The sequence below is a fragment of the Falco cherrug genome, chromosome 1 (assembly GCF_023634085.1).
Source record: "Falco cherrug isolate bFalChe1 chromosome 1, bFalChe1.pri, whole genome shotgun sequence".
NCBI lineage: Eukaryota > Metazoa > Chordata > Aves > Falconiformes > Falconidae > Falco > Falco cherrug.
The window spans coordinates 76,109,719-76,127,226 of NC_073697.1; the positions used below are offsets into that span (position 1 = coordinate 76,109,719).

At 43.3% G+C, this 17,508-nt stretch overlaps 1 protein-coding gene across 6 annotated transcripts in view; it reads left to right on the plus strand.

The window, feature by feature from the left end:
• GPRIN3 (GPRIN family member 3) overlaps nt 1-17,508 on the plus strand; it is a 51,632-nt gene that overhangs the window by 22,464 nt on the left and 11,660 nt on the right. Inside the window, exon 2 of one of the 6 annotated variants that reach the window (XM_055712318.1) lies at nt 11,969-12,148. The exons of the other annotated variants lie outside the window; for them this stretch is intronic. The gene's annotated coding sequence lies outside the window, so the exon portion shown is untranslated. The remainder of the gene's footprint in view (nt 1-11,968; nt 12,149-17,508) is intronic. 6 annotated transcript variants of the gene reach the window in all.

Below are 17,508 nucleotides of genomic sequence, written 5' to 3' on the forward strand. Positions count from 1 at the left end.
CTCCAAACTGGGCTGATGTCTCCTGAGTCTTTTCAACATATGTTTTCCCTTCTTAGGGTTGCATCTTCTCTTCAACTCCTTTTACAATCAGAAGAGTATGCATACGTTTTCATAGGGTGACTGGTCCCAAAACTTACATATTTTTGGATCTTGATGCCCAACCAGGGTCAGCCCGGCATTAAGAACGATGGCTTTTAATTAATCTTACAAGGCCAGGACAGACAGAAGGCAGTGTTTTTATAAGTCTCAAACTTACAGCATCAGCTGAAGACAGTCCAGCAAGTGCTAGGTTAGAGTTAGGCAGATATCGTTAGCAAAATATGTTTGCAGTAGTAAAATTTGTCAGATTTGGGTCCTACAACTGTTACTGCCACCTTTATTTTTAACAACATAAACCCTCTCTGCCACATGCAGCCAAAGCTAAGGAGAAGCTGGTTATATTAAGAACTGTCTGTGAAATCGTCACTGATGTAGGAGTAAAAGCAAGCTGCTCACAGTCTTACAGCTACAAACAAAGCAAAATTTTGTAAGTTGGATGACTGTGCTTCTAGCAGCACATCATTTCTATGTAACTCACACATTAAAGGCTAAGGTAGGGCATAGGCTGAATCTATTGCTTTTGTGGATTTAAGAGCAATTCTGTGTTAAAAGCTGATATTGTCTAATGGCATGTAATGACTTCATAGCTGATAAAACTTTCATACCTGCCCTACAGGGTTATGAACTGGTTCTATTTGTGCTAAATTCTTTAAAATTGGTTGTGTTGTTACTGGCAGTACTTAGACATTATTATGGAAAAGTAGAAAGGTAACAAAAGTAGCCCAGGATTGTTTCTGTATTAACCTTGGATACAAATTGGGTGCCCTAATTGTAAGCCTCAGTACTAAGTGACAAGAGGTCTAACCGGATCCAGTGGTTGGTCTTTTACATTGGATCATTTAGGTAAACGTAATCTTCTTGAGAGTCAGAATAAAACAAAGATTGTTAATATCTACTGGGGGAAAACAAGATCTGGGTATGTTCTGAATGAAATTTAATTATGTTCCAGTAGGAAAAGCCTTTGAGAGCATGTCTGAGCACAGTTTACTTCTGCAAATAGTAAAAATAGAAGAGGGCTGTGTATAATCTGTTTTATTCTATACATGGACTTTGAACTCAGTAACAGTTCTATAGAAACAAACACATGTAGTAGTTAAATTAATCACAGATTATCAGTTACTTATTAAAGTTGAGTGATTTGTTTCTTGGAGTCTATGGCTGAGAGTTCACGTTTGTAAACTGGCAGCAGGTCTGGAAGGGCAGAGGTGTCAGCACGCTGCTGAGTAAATAGTGAAAAAGCACACTGCCAACACTTGCAACTCCATGCAGGGTGTGGGGGAGAGAGACAAAGGGAAAGGTGGAGACCAAGGGAGTAATGACTAAGAACCAGCATAATAGCATTTTGCCTCAATTTGTCCTTGGTCAGCAGTAGACACGCGTACTTGGGGAAAATAAAATTAAGTGGAGGGAAGAATGCCAACAATCACAAATATTATAATAAATTGCTGTAAAAATTTCGGTCAGGGTGCTACAGACATGTCCACAGAGGACAGAGTGAATTCTTGCTTTCCCCCGCCCCCCTGATCTGTAACTCCGTGATCCTGTGTTAGAAAACTTAGTACCACAGCTGGTATCAACCAGACATCCAGGGAGATCCTGTCATTTATTTATTTTTAAATGATCCAGGAACAAGAGTCTGCATCCATTACAGCTGTGGTTGCAATTGTTAGCAACACCCATTACTTTTGACATTCATCTTACTATATTTATTATACATTAGTAAAATGTGGTAATAACAGGCGAGTTTGCTCACTTCCTTGTCTGCATTCCTCCCATTAAAAGCAGTTCACTTAGAAGGACAAGGAGGATTTAATCGAGGGGGCACAAACAGACACCCCAGTGCTTTGTTAAACTATTGTTATCTGTACTGTTAGCATTTCTACGTATTATTAGTAGCTGTAGCTAACATAGTGGAGACCAGCTCTGAGCTGAGACTTTAAACTTTTATCACTTGGCAAATGATAACTATTCATTTTCCGAGCTGGGTTTTATCACTGTTGTCTAGCCTTGGAAATGAAAATATTCTGCTGAGGCAGTAGACAAGAATTTTTTTTTAGAACAGGATCATAAGAAGAGTGTATTCTGAACTGAGATATTTCTTCTCTCTCTCAGGTCACACTCACAGTCACTACTAAGGGAGGAAACTCAATGCAGCACATGGCTAGACAGCAATCTTCATTGTGGTCTGGTGAACTTCTGATCCAGGAAGCAGAAGCATTGCTGAACTTAATATCATTCATACTGTCTACAGATTGATTGTAGCTACATAAGAATAATGTATGCACTCTCATTTGTGTGCCTATACGTTAATGCACATGCACCCACAAATGGGGGGAAGAGCAGTGTACCGTGAAGGGCTGGTAGCTACTAGCTAGCCTAGCAAGAGTTAACGAAGCTACCTCAGTAGTTCAGGTAGCTACAACTATGTATTTGTTCAGCTGAAGCATAGATTAGGACAGCAGTAACAAGTGTAGGAAAGGATGCTTGAAAAGGGCCTGCAGTCAGAGGTAATGTATTCTTATTGTCTGAAAAAACAACATACCAATCATAGGCAGAAAGTAGTGACCAAACATTCAGCTTTGGAAAGGCAGATCATATGATTTGCCCTTTTTTCTGACCATTTTTTTTTCCCCTGCTAAATGGACCAGGTGTTCCTAAAACTCTTGGAAAGTAATCAGTGTTTGCTTGAATTTTCTGGCACCTGTTTCTTGATAGTCTGCTGGTGATGGTAATTAATAGTGTCAGCTCTTCACAATTATCATACCATTATCACCAGTTGGTGTGTTGTCCTGAAGAACAGGATGGCTTTCTATATGCATAGGTGGTTTTCCTCTTCGTTTGGAGAAAGTTGAGCAAATACTGGTTACTGTGATCAGGATCACAGATTGCATTCTAGTGGTGAAAATCTCTTTCCCAGTGATGCTAATGTGCAAACAAACAAATGGCTCAGTTTTCAAAAGGGAACTCAATAAAAAAAAAAGGCAAAATGAAACAAGGTGCTGTGCAATTATTTTTACTGCTCTTCATGCAAAAAGACAACAAATTCAAATAGAGGACACAAATACTATGCTACATTATGACTGCTCTTAAAAGGATACTATAAAAAGCAATGGCTTCTCTCAAATGATGACAGTGAAGATTTAATTCAGAAATTCTCCAGTGGCTCCAGGCCCCCTTTTTACATGCAAGGCTAGACTTGGTGCTCCATGGAAAAAAACACTAGAAAAGTGAGAAAATCAATCAAGGTGTTATCATGGAAACAGTGGGAATATCCAACACAGGATAACAAAGGAATCTGATGTTACTTTAAATTTGCATGAACAGGAGTAAATTAATTTGATATCTGTGTGCAAAAAAAAATATGTGGTTGGGCATAAGTTTCAGACGGATGGATTTTTTCCTGGGTGGAACAGGAAAGGAAGAGAACAGTAGACTGGTTGCTAATCTGATTTTACGTGGTTTTGGGAAGAGATGAGTGTTCCTGTTGGTGGAGGGTAGAGCTCGAGCATGGTTTGTATGAGAGAAACGTGGCATCTGTCAGCTTGGGGGTGAGCAGAGTCCCTTAACCTAAAGACAGACTGACTGGAAGTGATTTTTCTACTCTAGGGCAGTTGTTTTGCCTTAGTAAGGAAACTGTAGAACTCTTTGAAGTCCAAGAATTGGTGCTTTACCTCCTGTGTGTTGCCAGTGGGATCTTAGTCCAAAAGGCAGCGTGGCTGCCGAGTGCTGAGGGAACAGGCCCTCCCTTCCACAGGGCTCCAGATCTGGGACTGCGGAGTATTTCCAAAACTAGGGTCGAACAGCAGAGTGTACCTCGAAAGTCAGTCTAACAAACTAGGCAGAAAATCTTCTAGCAAAGAAGATGATGTGGACAGGGCACTGTTGCATTTTAGCAAGTCCCCATTTTCTTAGGCTGGTGGAGCTACTATTCAGAGCAGCTTTTAGAATGTCCTTTGGGCACTGAGGAACGAACTAAATACCACCAGGTCCCAACTTCAGGAAGCAGAGAGGTGTGAAAGTCCTATAAATCATCCCGTCTCAGCTCTCCTAGACATAGTTTGGCTGTTGGGGAGTTAGTTAGCCCTTAGGCTAGAAAATGTGGAAGGATAATCAGCCCTTAACGTTTAATGAACTAAAGGGTCGCTGTCACTAATATCACTTCTGTTCCTCTGAAGCATCAGTTTCACTAAAAACTTCACACAGTTGACAGACTTTGCTTTAGAGATGAGTCATTAGGAAAATGATAAAATACAATAAGCATGCTGGGGGGTGTAGGAAGGGGTAAAGTAATGTGATAAAATGTTTGTCAGAAAGATGATGCTCTGAGAAGAGCTGTATGGAAACAAAATGACAGAATTATTCCACCCTGAAAGGCTGGGATTTCACAAGTGCTGAACTTCTTTTATAATGCTGCAGCACACCATGGCATCTCCATATTTATGAAAAGAAAATGTTAATCTTCCCCTTGAGGTTAATAATTAGGGAGTATCTGTTAAAAGCCAGTAAACAGGTTATGAAGGTCTGCATAAGTTTGAGAACCCAGATTTCTGCTCGGGCTAAGCAGCAGCCTTACAAGATCCCCTGTTTCAGTACCCAAAGGTAATGCACCAGTTTCCATCCAGTCTGCAGGGACAAGTATCCCAGGTACAAATGCAGCTGTAGCAACATTTGACAATTCTTAGTTGTGGCACCAAAGGCATTTTCACAGAAAAGGTAGGTGATATTTCAAAGGGTCACCCCAGGCTGTGGTGTGGCACAGTAAAGGACTAGGCTTTTTGGCCCTGCCTGCTCTCTGGTCCTTCAAATAAACCTGTTCATGCCATAAGAGTGAACACTACTAATAGCAAATGTGCTGTCACCTGCCTCAACCAAGGGCTGAATAGACTTGGAAGAGCCATACCTGCACGTGGTCACTTCACATCAGAACTGTGCAGAATTTGTGTTGTTTAGCTCATGCCGGAGAACATAGGGCTCATGGGGCCAAATTCAGCCTGTAGTTTTGGCCATGTGCTAACGGTGTGAGAAATGCATGAGGATGCACTGAAACTATGACTGAGGAGTAAAAGCTGTTCATTTCCTGAGAAGTCAAGCAAGCTCCATCAGGAGATGCAGAGGAAGGTTTTAACAAATGGGTATTACAGAAGGATTAACTTCACCAATTCAGCTGCATGTGCTTTTGACACTTAGGAATTAATCCAGCCTTTATTGATTGCTTAAGTCTGAATTAGCTTGATGCGTAAGAAATGGAAGGGACAAGCGGTTTCCTCTGTGTGTAGCAGGCATAGAAACTGTTAACAGAGAGATGGGCTGCCCTTTCTTGAGGAGAGGGGTCTTTACATTTTGGCTGGGTTCAGTGTACACCACAACTTAAAAGGAACAATTCAAACTTCAGGTTATGGGACCACCTTACACCACTCACAGTGCAATAAAAGCAGGTAATATCCTATCGCAAGTCCTGGGAGCCTTCCCTCAGAAATACTCTTGTATTAAACGGCTTACTTTAACAGTTGCTTCCAGCTGGACCATGCTTGGCCGTTATCATAGAAACACGTGCATTTGGTATTGGGAAATAGCAGAACAGTATTTATCCAGTTCAAAAGATGCTCTTCATATGAAGAGCCCCAGGGGAATATTGCTTGGAAAATGTATTTTAATATAAAATGACCTATTTTAGAATTATTTTTCCATGCTGGGGGGAGGCAGGAAGGTGGCAGGAGGCTTGCCAAAGGGATGGACAATAAGCACACTCACACTTGCTCCCTAACAAGAAGATGGGTGGACTGAATTTATTAATGATACAGCACAGGGAGTTTTTTCAGCTAGGTTCCTGCATGCAGGCTATTAGTATGTGTCTGCTATATCCAAATCAATGTGCCTGCCGGAATGTGAGCAGATGTTCCTATCAGTGGCAAACCCAAACACGCAGGTGATAGAGCCCACACAATGTCTGCTTGAGCCACTCCTCAAAAAGCCTTGGGAGAAGAAAATAAAGTAAAAGGAGGACAAAGCTAATAATAGTTTTGTTAAGTATTTACTAAGAAAGCAAGCTTCTAATACTATGATCCCGAGTAGTGAGCTGTGTAACAAGTGTTACTTGCTGTTACTCATCAGTTCCGTCTGTATGGATGCTCCAAGGCAACCCATGTGTTGTTGCTTCTCCAGTAGCAGAGCCTGCCTTCTAGTGACTAATGAATCCCAGTTACTCAGCCTCTGTTTGTCTCATGTTTTGTCTGTTGAAACCTTCCTTCTTTTTCAATGTGCTTTATAATCCAACTTCAGCAATCAAATTAGTCTTTAACATCACATGAGTTCGACTAGTTGACGATCAAAGTCACACCTGTTATTGTAAAATCACATCAGAGTCAGTAGCTAATGTGCTACTCAGAAAAAAACTTAATTAGATGGTTGAAATTTGACCCTGCAGTTAAAGGCTGCAATTCCTTTGATGCAAACCCCATTAATGGAGCTGCTGTAATTTATATGAGGTATAAATTTGGCCTTTTACCAGATGTATCTAACTAGAGTTAGTAAATTTATATGAAATTATTCCAAACATCATAGTTGCTGTTCTGACATGAAGCCAAACAGCATCATCCTTTCAGTCATTCTGTCGTAGGCAGCTGACTCAGAATGAATTTAGGGCAGACGAGGTAGAGATGAATGGACAGAACATTTAGCCATGGTACTTCACCCAGCCAGTAGCATGCCCTTTGAAATCCTTGTCCTCTACAGTCTTTGGTGATGCTCCTGAAACACTCCTGGCTTCTACAGAGAAATGTTGCCACCCTAAACAGCAGATAATTATGATGAATAATTATATATTATGATTATATAATAAACTCCCAAGAGTTAAAAGTTTGATCGTTCCAGGGCTTCTGCCGGAATGTCTCCAGTGTGTTTTGCGTGGATGCAATGCATTGTGCAGAAGGTTTCAAGCTCAGAGTTTTCTATGCGATCGTTTGTTGCAGTGGCTTCCTATCACTGAATTTAAGAACAACAGAGAAAAAGACACTGAACAGGTCTTGTCATGACCTTCTCGGTTCTGCGTCTCGTTGCAGAAAGGAGTTTTCTGATCGCTTTTGTGCAGTCTTCCTGAAGCTTCTTTGAATCTTTTTGGGATTCTTCTTGTCACATCTTGAATGGAAACAGGACTGTAGAAGTACCTGTTTTCTAGCAGATCATATGGTGGCTCCTGCTAAGCTTTTGCACAGTGGAGTTAAAGACACAGTTAAACGTGTTTTGGGGTGGACCCTCTAGCTTAGTTTTGGAGAGCTTTTTGAAGAAGAAATGTGCATGAAAATATATATTACCCCTTGAATGAACTTCCATCTCTCCTTCCCCCTCTTGAAGGCTGACTTTGTGTGTGGCATGTGGAATTTCATCCATGGGCTCCTGAGCTGAGCTCCATGACCAGAATTTAACAGAGTTAAATCTCCTGTAATCACCTAATCTTGATTTGAAATTATTCACTGCTGACGGTTGAAATGGTTAATCAGTCATATATACTTAATGACTAATGCTGCCTTTCTTGAGAGAGGGTTTCCTGTTTGTGACTGAAAAGAGGGCAATCTTGGGGAAAATGGGCTTTCCCCATCAGCACATAGGCAGGTTTTTTTAGTTAAGTCTTATTTGCTCTCCTTTTTTTGCTTCTTATGTCCCTATATACAGAAAAATACTTTCTGTGTAGTCAGAGAGCAGCTTTTTGAATAGTGTTTGCTGTTAGTCAACCCACTGAAAGAGACTTAACCAATTAAAAAAAAATATCAGGCAATAAGGGAAAAAATACCCATCAGAGTCTTGGAAAGACAGAGCAGCGCTTACGATGTTCAAGCTGAGCATTCCATGTGAGGTAGCAAGAGGTACAAACATGGTCAGCATCACAAGTATTTAAGCAGTGTTAAAATTGTCTTTCAAAATGATGCTATACCAAGGTGCAAAACATGATTTAAAAACGTCCATTTCTTATGAGCAGTTTCCTGGCCCTGAATTATATGAAGCTGTGAATGGTCTGGCAAGGAGCACAGTAAGAGACAGATGGGGAGTCAGTGCTGGAAGAGCATTGAAGCCTAGGTCCAGGAGGCAGAGGGCCAACAAATTTCTGTATCACATGGACCGACCAACCTACCTTCTCCATCTTCTTCCTGAAAAAGCTGCTCTGCCCTTCATCTCTTACCGCCTCCTGCCTTCTTACCTGGCCAAAATTCACTCAGCAGTTGTAGAGATAGGTCAGCCTCATAAATGGAATAAAATTGTTGAGTCCTCGGGGAGAAAGGCTGGTGTTCCTGGGATCGGCATTTAGTCTGCTTCTCTTATTTTGTGGGAGAAACGTAGGACTGAAGCATGCTAACTTTGACATTCAACAGCTGAGCAATTCAAATCTAGTTGCTACCCGGAGAGAAGAGCAGGGGGCTAAGGAATTTCTAGACATTGTGTCTTTTTTTCCTTTAAAAGCCCCTACACACGAGGGGAAAAGAATCTGTCCTCCTGAGAAAGAAAAAGGGTGAGAGTTTTGAGGTGGTGCTGGCAGATTTTTTCAGCCCATCTGCAGTGCTAGCCAAACATCTTTCGCTCGTGACCCACCTCCTGTGGCAGGCTGCATTTGCAAAAGTGGTTTTCTCCTGTTGACGTGGAGTCAAACAAGCCCGGCCATTTTCCTGTGGCTGCCCACACCTGTAATTTAAAGTTGTTAATAAATAGATGAGGGAGCAGAGCGAACAGAGCTGAGGCAGAGAGCACCAAGTTCCAGTCGTTAATGTGGACAGTGCTGACCAGCAGCTGAGCAGGGATGGAGGGGAAGGTGCAGGCTCCTCACCGCAGAAACAGCCAAGTTTTTTGGGGTGGGGCCTGAGTTTTTGATAATATGGTTGTACAAGGAATACTTGATAAATTGCCATTAGTTTCCTAGCTCTACAGCCTGGGCTTAACTTGATCTTCTAACCCAATCTGCCTCCCTGTCCACATACTACTTCCATTTGTTCTTGGTCTGCTGAGTCCCGATGCTCAAGCACACAAGCTACAGGTTTATAGGAGGGGTCATTCAGAACGAATTGTTAGCCTGGCTCTCTACAAAGCAGCAGCTCACCTGCAAGAAGAAAAAAGATAATTGAGTCGAGTCGCTTACTCAGTATCTCAATGCCTGCTGCCCTGCTCACACCGCATGTCCTCCTCTCGGTTGTCAAATGTTCATACTCCATCTGATCCCATGCCCTGCCTGAGCTTTCTGAAGAGCAGGAGCATGAACAGAGCCTTTTCTGAAAGTGCTTACCTCCTTGTATGAACACTTACAGATATGCAGTGGTTGCAAGTTCTTTTCTTGGTTAGATGGCCTTCCTAGGTCAGTAGCATCCTTTGCTTGTTCAGCTTTAAGGTGGTGCTTTTGGGGTTTGGGGTTTTTTTCCTTCACAAATTCTGACAACAGCGTATTTTGCTCACTTGTTTGGTTTTCTAGCTTGTGCTTTAACAGAGGTACCAGTCTGCTTCACCTCTTTATAGATGCAGGACTTGCTGTGTGGCAGTAATCCATCAAGGGGAGACAGTCCTTTGAATAGTTTTTGTTAATGTTTCAGAGGTGGATCTCTAAAGCCAGATTCTTACGCTCCTGATTGCAAAGAGCTTTTGGTAGTCGATGATGAGATGTAGGAGAAGGGTGTTCTGCAGTTAAATTGCTGGCGTTAGATACTGACTGTTGCATAGTTTTCTCTGTCATCTTCAGCTGTGTTAGCTTCTAAAGAAGAGGCAGAAAAAGTACCGGTTCCTACCTCTGCTTTTTATCTTGGCTGCTTAAGCTGTGACTGTTTAGCATCTCTGTGCTCACATGTAGCATCCAGCAAAATGGTAGAGTACGTTAGGGTCTTCTGGCATTTCTTGGATAAGAACAAGGACAAAAGAAATGGTATTCTCAAAAATTTTGAGCAATTTTTGACTCCCTCTGGCTTTACTGGTATTTCTATTGCAAATCAGACTTCTTTGATTTCAGCACCTAGCTTTAATCACCCAGATTAGGCTAGATGACTACCTCTATGTTAGCATGTATTTAATTTTATGCGTATATGTCTGTCTGCAAATACATTCACATTGTTTGTGGTAATACAAATTGTATCCATGATTAGGATGTCAATAAAAATGAACTCTGGTAGGAAGCCTACCGTGCATCCGCAGCTGTCAGATGACTGGTTGAAGTATCTAGTGCTTATCTTCAAGAAGGTCACGTGTAGAAATAAACCGTCTTGTCTGGATATTCTTATTGGCTCTAAGGTTGTCGTGTGTTTTCTCACTCTGAGTATGCCTCTGCGTGTGAGACATCTACATTCCATGCAAGTCCGGTAATTAAGCCCTAAGCTGTGAATGATCCTTTTTGATGCCCTGCCAGCTTTCACTCCAGCTGACTTAGAAACAAGGACAAAGCTATCACACAGCCCAGCTCACTCACAGCTCTGCTCTAGCAAGGTACCACCTGACCACAGGTCACTTCCAAGATTCGCAGGTTAAATATGCTGGCAGTTTGAGGAAGGGCAGCTTCCTCAAGGAAGGAGAGCTGTTCCACAGGGGAGTAAAAGGCAATGCAGCCTGATGTGAGGAGCTGGGCGTTAGGTGATAAACGCAGTAATTGCTTGGGGCTGCCACATCTTTTTATATATATATATTTATTTTTTTTCCTTAATGCTTGGGCACGTTTTGCTTTTGTGAAGCAGCTGTGTGTAGCTTGAGGAGCTTGTAGCTTTACCATACATGAAGGTGAGCTGGAGGGATAGCTGCTGCAGTGAGTGCCAGTCACGCCGCCCATGGGGCTGTCTGGTTTGGCCTCGGCCAGGTGGTCAAGGCAGTCAGTAAACCTGCGACTTTGTTAAACCCAGATGTGATAGATCTTGTTTGAGCTGTCATTTTAATTAATGCTAATTATACTCATTAACAAATTTGGCAATCATCCTGACGGACAGTGATTCAAGTCAAAGTTGAGTGTCTTTTACCAGTGCCTCCACCACAGCGTGTGTTGCTTCAGTTGTCTGATAACTGGAAATGTGAATGTGCCTGGCTTAAATGCAGAAGAAATGAGAAGAAGAAGAATGTCCAGCATCAGGCTCAGTGTAAACCTTGAACTCTAGCTCTGGAAGATCCTAGTCCTCGACAGGAGTGGGGGTGTCACATTAGCTGGTGTGAGCCGTCATGGCCTGGCAGAGGTCTGTGTGTATGGGTAAGGGAGAGGTCCAGGGTGTGGATACAGCTGTGCCATAGCAAACAGGCAAAGCTTTAGCTTATGACAACTCCAGTAACTGACTCCCAATGTTATTATTACTAGCTTTGAAAGAGCTTACAAAATAAGTTAAGCTGGGTCTCAGTTTCCAGCATGCTTTATTGAAGTCCAGATTTTGCATTACCCTCTCTTAAATGTTTGCTGTCTTGAGAAACTATTTCTGGTTTTAGTTTGGTTCTGACATAGATGGGGCTTCCCAAGTCTCAGATACTAAATAAGGATTTGTCTTATGAATACTGTTGGTTTTAATAATTCAGAAGCAGAGAATGTAACTATTCTTAAGCCTGTGAAAATCCCCATTTAAAACATAGTATGAAAAGCTGCAGGCAGTTGGGTACTTTAGTCCTCCTTGTTAGAGCTGGAAGGATAGAAGCACATTGAGTCTAAGGATAAAAATACGTGTTATGAATAAGCCATTGTTAGGAGACAATTCTAACAGAAGGGAGGACAGTTCCTGTGACTGTTAGCGCGAGAGATTTTTACACCCCTGGGCTGCCTGCAAGGGCAATTCTGAAAAGCTATTACCATCAGACACCTGTGGGATAGACTGCAAATAACGACTTGTTCCTAAAATAAGCTGTCATACAGCACATCTGTTGGTGTTTTTCTTTGCTGCAGGAAGGCAGAGGTGTTGAGTGAGTGACTTGGTGACTGAGTCGGCTTCTTCACCCAGTGAAAGCACTGCAGTCTCTTTGTTCAAGCACATCCACACAGTGGATGGAGAAGACTTAAGTGCCTCTCTTTGTCCTGAAGAGCTCTCTGACTATATAATGAATTTCAGGACTCAGAGTTAGTGAGGTAAGGTTTGGGGATTGGTATCAATGCCAGTACCTTCTTTTTCTCAAGCCAAGAGGCAAAACAATCTCTTTCAATTTTACCTGATCATATCTGCCACAGTGGCAGTAGCTATCGTGTGGGAGGTTTCTCAGATGTGTCTTTCAATACCTTCTGTCAGCTCTGGGTGGAGACTGAGGAGGACATGGCATGGTTTATAGTTGTACTATTTTACCAACAGTTTTTCTCCAGCATTTGCCTTCGTTAGGGTCAAGTGGCTGGAAGCCCTCACACGGCTGCAGTGCTGTGTACACGGTTAGGCTGTTCCATCATTTCTGGATGTAAAGATTGATGGTGTCACTGATTATCTGCAGCATGTGATAAGTGTCATTGTTCCTGGCTTTGCAAAGTGCCATTTAGGATGTGTCATCCTGTCCCTGCTTGGTTAGCCCATCTGCTTTCCCCATGTCCCATACGCAGCACCTCATCAGTTAAAAAAAAAAAAATTAGAGAGTTGCTGGTCTCTGGTTTGGTACACTTCAACAATAATAATGGACTTGGCAGTCCTGGGTTACCAGTTGGACTTGATGATCTTAAAGGTCTTTTCCAGCCTAAATGGTTCTATGATAATTCCACCAGGGTAAACATTCAACAAAATGAAACGTGTCGCCTCAAGTGAAAAAAGAGTCTGAGTCTGAGATGACAGCTTTCACTGAAGTCACATCGTAAGCTCGTGTGACTGAGGTGAGCAGGTTAGAGTCCTCAGCTGGATGTACAGCTTTGAGTCATTGCCCTCAGAAGAGCCCTTACCAGCACTGTAAAGATACCACTGAATCGCTCCGATTTTATTTCTGAACGCCGAAGGCTTCCAACCTGCAGCCGTTTGGTTTCCTGCAGGGCCCCAATCCATCAGACAGCGCGTGGCCCAGCACACGGCGCTTCCTCGTGTTCTGCTGAGAAGGTGTTTAGCAGGAGGCGGTTTACTAAGGAGATTATTCTGTTCTTTTTACTGCTTATTGTCAATGACAGACAGCAGCGGAGCACAGTAAGAATGTGAAGGAACAGGAAGCAACTGCTGAGGTGGCGGCAGGAAGAAGGCAAGATATTTTTAACTGGGGTTTTTTGTGGGGTTTTTTTTTCTTTTCTTTTTTTTTTCAAAAGCCATGGCGACAGCTGTTTCAGCTGCCAGCCTCTTTATTCACAATAGTTGTGTTTCTGATAGCCAGGAGGCAAGAACAGACATGGTGAGATCATCATCATGCCTTTCTTAGGTTAATCACACGCTATGGCAAATTTCTGTTAGAGTAATGACTGGTTAGGCTCTGCATCCTCCTTCTCTAATTACATGCCATTTGGAGTACTTCTTTCCTGTTAGGATAATGCCTGTATATGTCAATGGATATGTCCTTTGCCAGGTGCCTGTTATGTACAGAACTATTCCCTTCTCTAATACTAAGCCCAGCGTCTTCATTAAAATAATATGAGGAGAACTTAATTTTTCAGATGGTGCATGAGAGTTAAACGTTGTTGTTGGGTTTTACCTTATGCAAAAGACATTCCTCCTGCTATCAGCTCTTTCAAGACAAAATTTCCTTACTTGTAAGATTGGTTAAAAAAAAAAAGTGCTGCTACAACACACTTCTCTGGACACTGATAATATGGTTACTCAGCAGCAAATGAGTCCCAGTTATCTAGAGTGCTGCCACCACTACTGGGGCTGCTTCAGTCACTTGGTGAGTGCATTCAGCGCGCTGGGGGAACGTTCTTAAGGAGAAGGTCATTGTGAAATTCTGGAAATTTGCTTTGGAGGATCTGAAAGCATGTTAGAAGTAGGTAACATCCTTTGCCCCATAGAGAGACCCTTTCCAATACACACGTACTCAGCAGTAGTTATGTTTTCCTGGCCACACAAAATGGGATTTTGGTCCTGGTCCAGCTCCCAGTAGCTGGAGATGTCTACATAAACCTCACCATCCTGGTTGCTGCTAGTCAACTGAGAGTCTTAGCACAGAAAGCAAGAATTGCATGAGCACTAAGCCAGCATTATGCTTTCACCCCTAAAGACAAACACCCTGCTTTATAATGAAGTCACGTTGGCATTTCTGTGTAGGAGAAAAGTATTTATTACGGGCTATTGTTAAACTGCCTTCTTGAAAAACAGGGCTTTTGTTTGTCAGCTGTCAACGTTCAAATGCATTCAGTTGCATGAAATGCATTAATGAGGGGTTAGATTTCACCATGCTTTTATCAGACAGAAGAAGATAGTGGGACAGATAAGGAATGAAATTCCCACTTGGTTAATAGACAATTCTGTTGCTTTCAACATCAAACGTGAAAGTGGTGTTTGAAAGGTCCGTATCACCCTCCTGTTCACAGCCCTCTAACACCACTTCTTGTTTTTACTCAATAATAAGTTGAAGTAATGTGGCTGTGAGCTGTATGAAATGGAGTCACCTGCCTGATGTGGACAGCAGGTTGCTGGTTTCCACTCCTGTGCACATCAAGAGTGTGTGTACAGATGTTCCTCCTGCAATTGGCTTACCCTTGAAGTCAGGCTGCATTTCCTTAAAAATGACTTCCAGTGTCAGATACTGAAATAAAAATTTGCACTGATAAAGAATAAGGCTAAACAGAGTAACGTGCTTTTTTTTTTAAAAAAAAAAAAAGGCAAAATACGTATCCCTGTGGGTTTTATCCATGTCACATCCCCTTTAGGGTAGCCCAGGATGTGAGGTAGGAATGTCGCTGTAGCTTGTGCAGCTGATACAGCTGGCTGCCGGTTGGTGTAGTTGGTTGATTTATCTGTTCATAAAGCCATTTATCCTTCCCTTTCACCTTGGAGGAGGAAGGCTGACAGGCTCTTGGCGGTGTTCTGCAGCAAGCCTGGTGTTCAGCAGGGGCTTCCACATACTTGGACACCTTGCTGAAGAAAGCCTTTTTACAGGGCATTGGAACCCTGGGAAGAAGCGTGCTAAGAGAGACTCTGTCTTTGCTGCCTGAGACCCCTCTCTGCTGGCAGGGGGGACACTCGGGAGCACAGCAGAGCATGAGCTGAGTGGGAAGGTAGAGGGGCAGGACGGGGGCGTGGGGCAGAGGAGGGGACAGTGTTGGAGAAGGGTGTGGAGGTGGCAGGTGTTCAAGCTGCCACCCACCCCTCCTGTGGTTCTTTCCCACATCACCCCCCTCTGACCATGCGCTGGGCTCCTTGGAGAGATTCTGGAGGCTGCGACTACGCAAGGATCTCTGCTTCCCCCAGAAAAGGCTTTTAATCTGTGGGAAGGAGGTGAACTCCAAAGGCTCAAAACTTCAGTGGCAACAGATGATACCACAGTTCTTAATTTAAATCAGGATTATCAGCCTCCTTTCCAAATGTTGATTTCTAGCTATCTTTTCAAAGACTGTATTTTCTACCATTCCTAAATATTGTTTTTCCTCACTTCAGAGTGTTGGAGTGCAAAGCAACCCTGTTTTCCTTCTGGAAACCTGACAGAATGTTGCAAAAACCGTGGTGCACCTGTAAATCCGTAACTGTTTGGTCCTTACTCCCATGAAAACAAGCTGCTCTTGCAGCACTTCCGCAGCACGTGCCAGCGTGCTCCCTTTGGCCGTGGCCAGAGGACAGTGACCTGGTCAGCAGAGCCAGCCCAGCTTTGGTGCTGGGGAACCTCGGAATGAAAGTCACTGGTGACCGTGGTAGCTGTACGCATCAGGGCACAGAAAAGGGTAACGTGATCTCTTCTGATACAATGACTTGCTGGCAGAGATTAAATCCAAACTGCAACCAGGAGTGAAGTTTACGCCTACGCAGGAAATCGACATCGTGGTGCTGCTAACAGTGCCTGGGCTCCCATCAGGGCTCCGTGAACAGGCACCGGCACTGGATGCGGTGGTCGCTGCTTGTCTCCTGGCTGGGGCAAAACAGGCACTGCCCAAGGGAGCAGATGGAGCACAGGCTAGAATACACCCGCCCAGAGCAGGGCTGCAGCCGTACTTCCTTTTGGATGGACATCTTTCTGATTGAAGGGTAACTAATTATCCTACTGCCAGCAGGAGAGCTGAATCAGGCTTGGTCACTGCACAGTTTTTATGCATCCGTGGTTATGGGCCTGCCTATTCAAAGCCAGCGGCAGATATTCCCACACGTCTGTTCCTGGGTGGCTGCTGAGGAGCGCATGCATCTCTGGACCATTTTGAAGTGTTGGGGTGAGGTTCTGCGCAAGCTCCCAAGCCCAGGCTCTCAGATGAGCTTGTCAGCACCGTCCTGCACTCAGGCAGCCGTGGGACTTGGACTGGTTCACACCCTTTGGCCTGAAGCCAGAGCAGAGGTGTACCCCAAATCTGATTCAGCCCTGCCTGCATGGATTCTCTGTATACCAGTCTAAACTGCTCAGGCCAGTACTGATTTTTCTGACAATCCTGAGGTTATGCTAGGGATGGAGTAACATGCTTGCTTATAAACTGGGATTAGCACTGCAATACCAAAATTACAGATGGATGATCCCTTGTGCTCACTGCTAAGTACCTGAGAGCACTTCGGAGAGATCCCATTTCAGCAAGCCTTTTCTGCAGCCTGCTGGACACTGCACTTTCTGGACTCCCAGGAATTCAGCAAAAAGTCTAGGGAGCACAGAGGGCATAGATACAAAGAGAACACATCTGAAAGCTCCCTGCAGAAACAAAACCTGGCAATGCTGTCTGCATGCTGCAGTGAGAAAATATTGCAAATATTAGATTTTAAAATTTATTTAATCAGAATTGCTTTTGCATCTAGTTGAGTAGACTGTTTCATTCACAGTGAGGTTACTTAAAGTGTGTACTTAAACTTTGTCAAAAGCTCAGCGTAATGCTGGAAGGTGCAAAGCAGTTTGCTTTGCTCTGGATTAGGCCCAGAGGCTGCTCTGCCGTTCGGTGGGACTGGCTTAACCCATTTTCTCATTTGCAGGTTGTGGGCAGGAGGTTAAACTGAGCTTTGTCTTTCTAAAGTGGAGCTCCCGTGCTCTGCGCTTTGCAGTTAAAGCCTATACGATGCAAGATGAGAGAGTCAACAACCAGAAAAATACATTTCTTCAGCTCGTACAAAATATTGCTAGATAAATTTTCAGTAGCTGTTAGGCTGATCTGCAGTCACCTCTTCTTGGCAAAAAATGGCAGTGCATCTTGCCCTTGATTTTTCACCCAATTTTCGTTTGTGTATTACCATTACAAAGCAAGGACAAGGAGACCCTGATATTTTTCTTCAGTACTTACCCTCTGTTTTTCCTTTTGGACTCACTTCCCATTTTGCCCTCCATCTTTTCCACTTTTTCAGCAGTCTGTCTTGGTACCTGTGTGAGCAGAGCTGCTGGGCACTGCAGGCTCTGCCTCAGCATCCAGGAGGAAGAGGC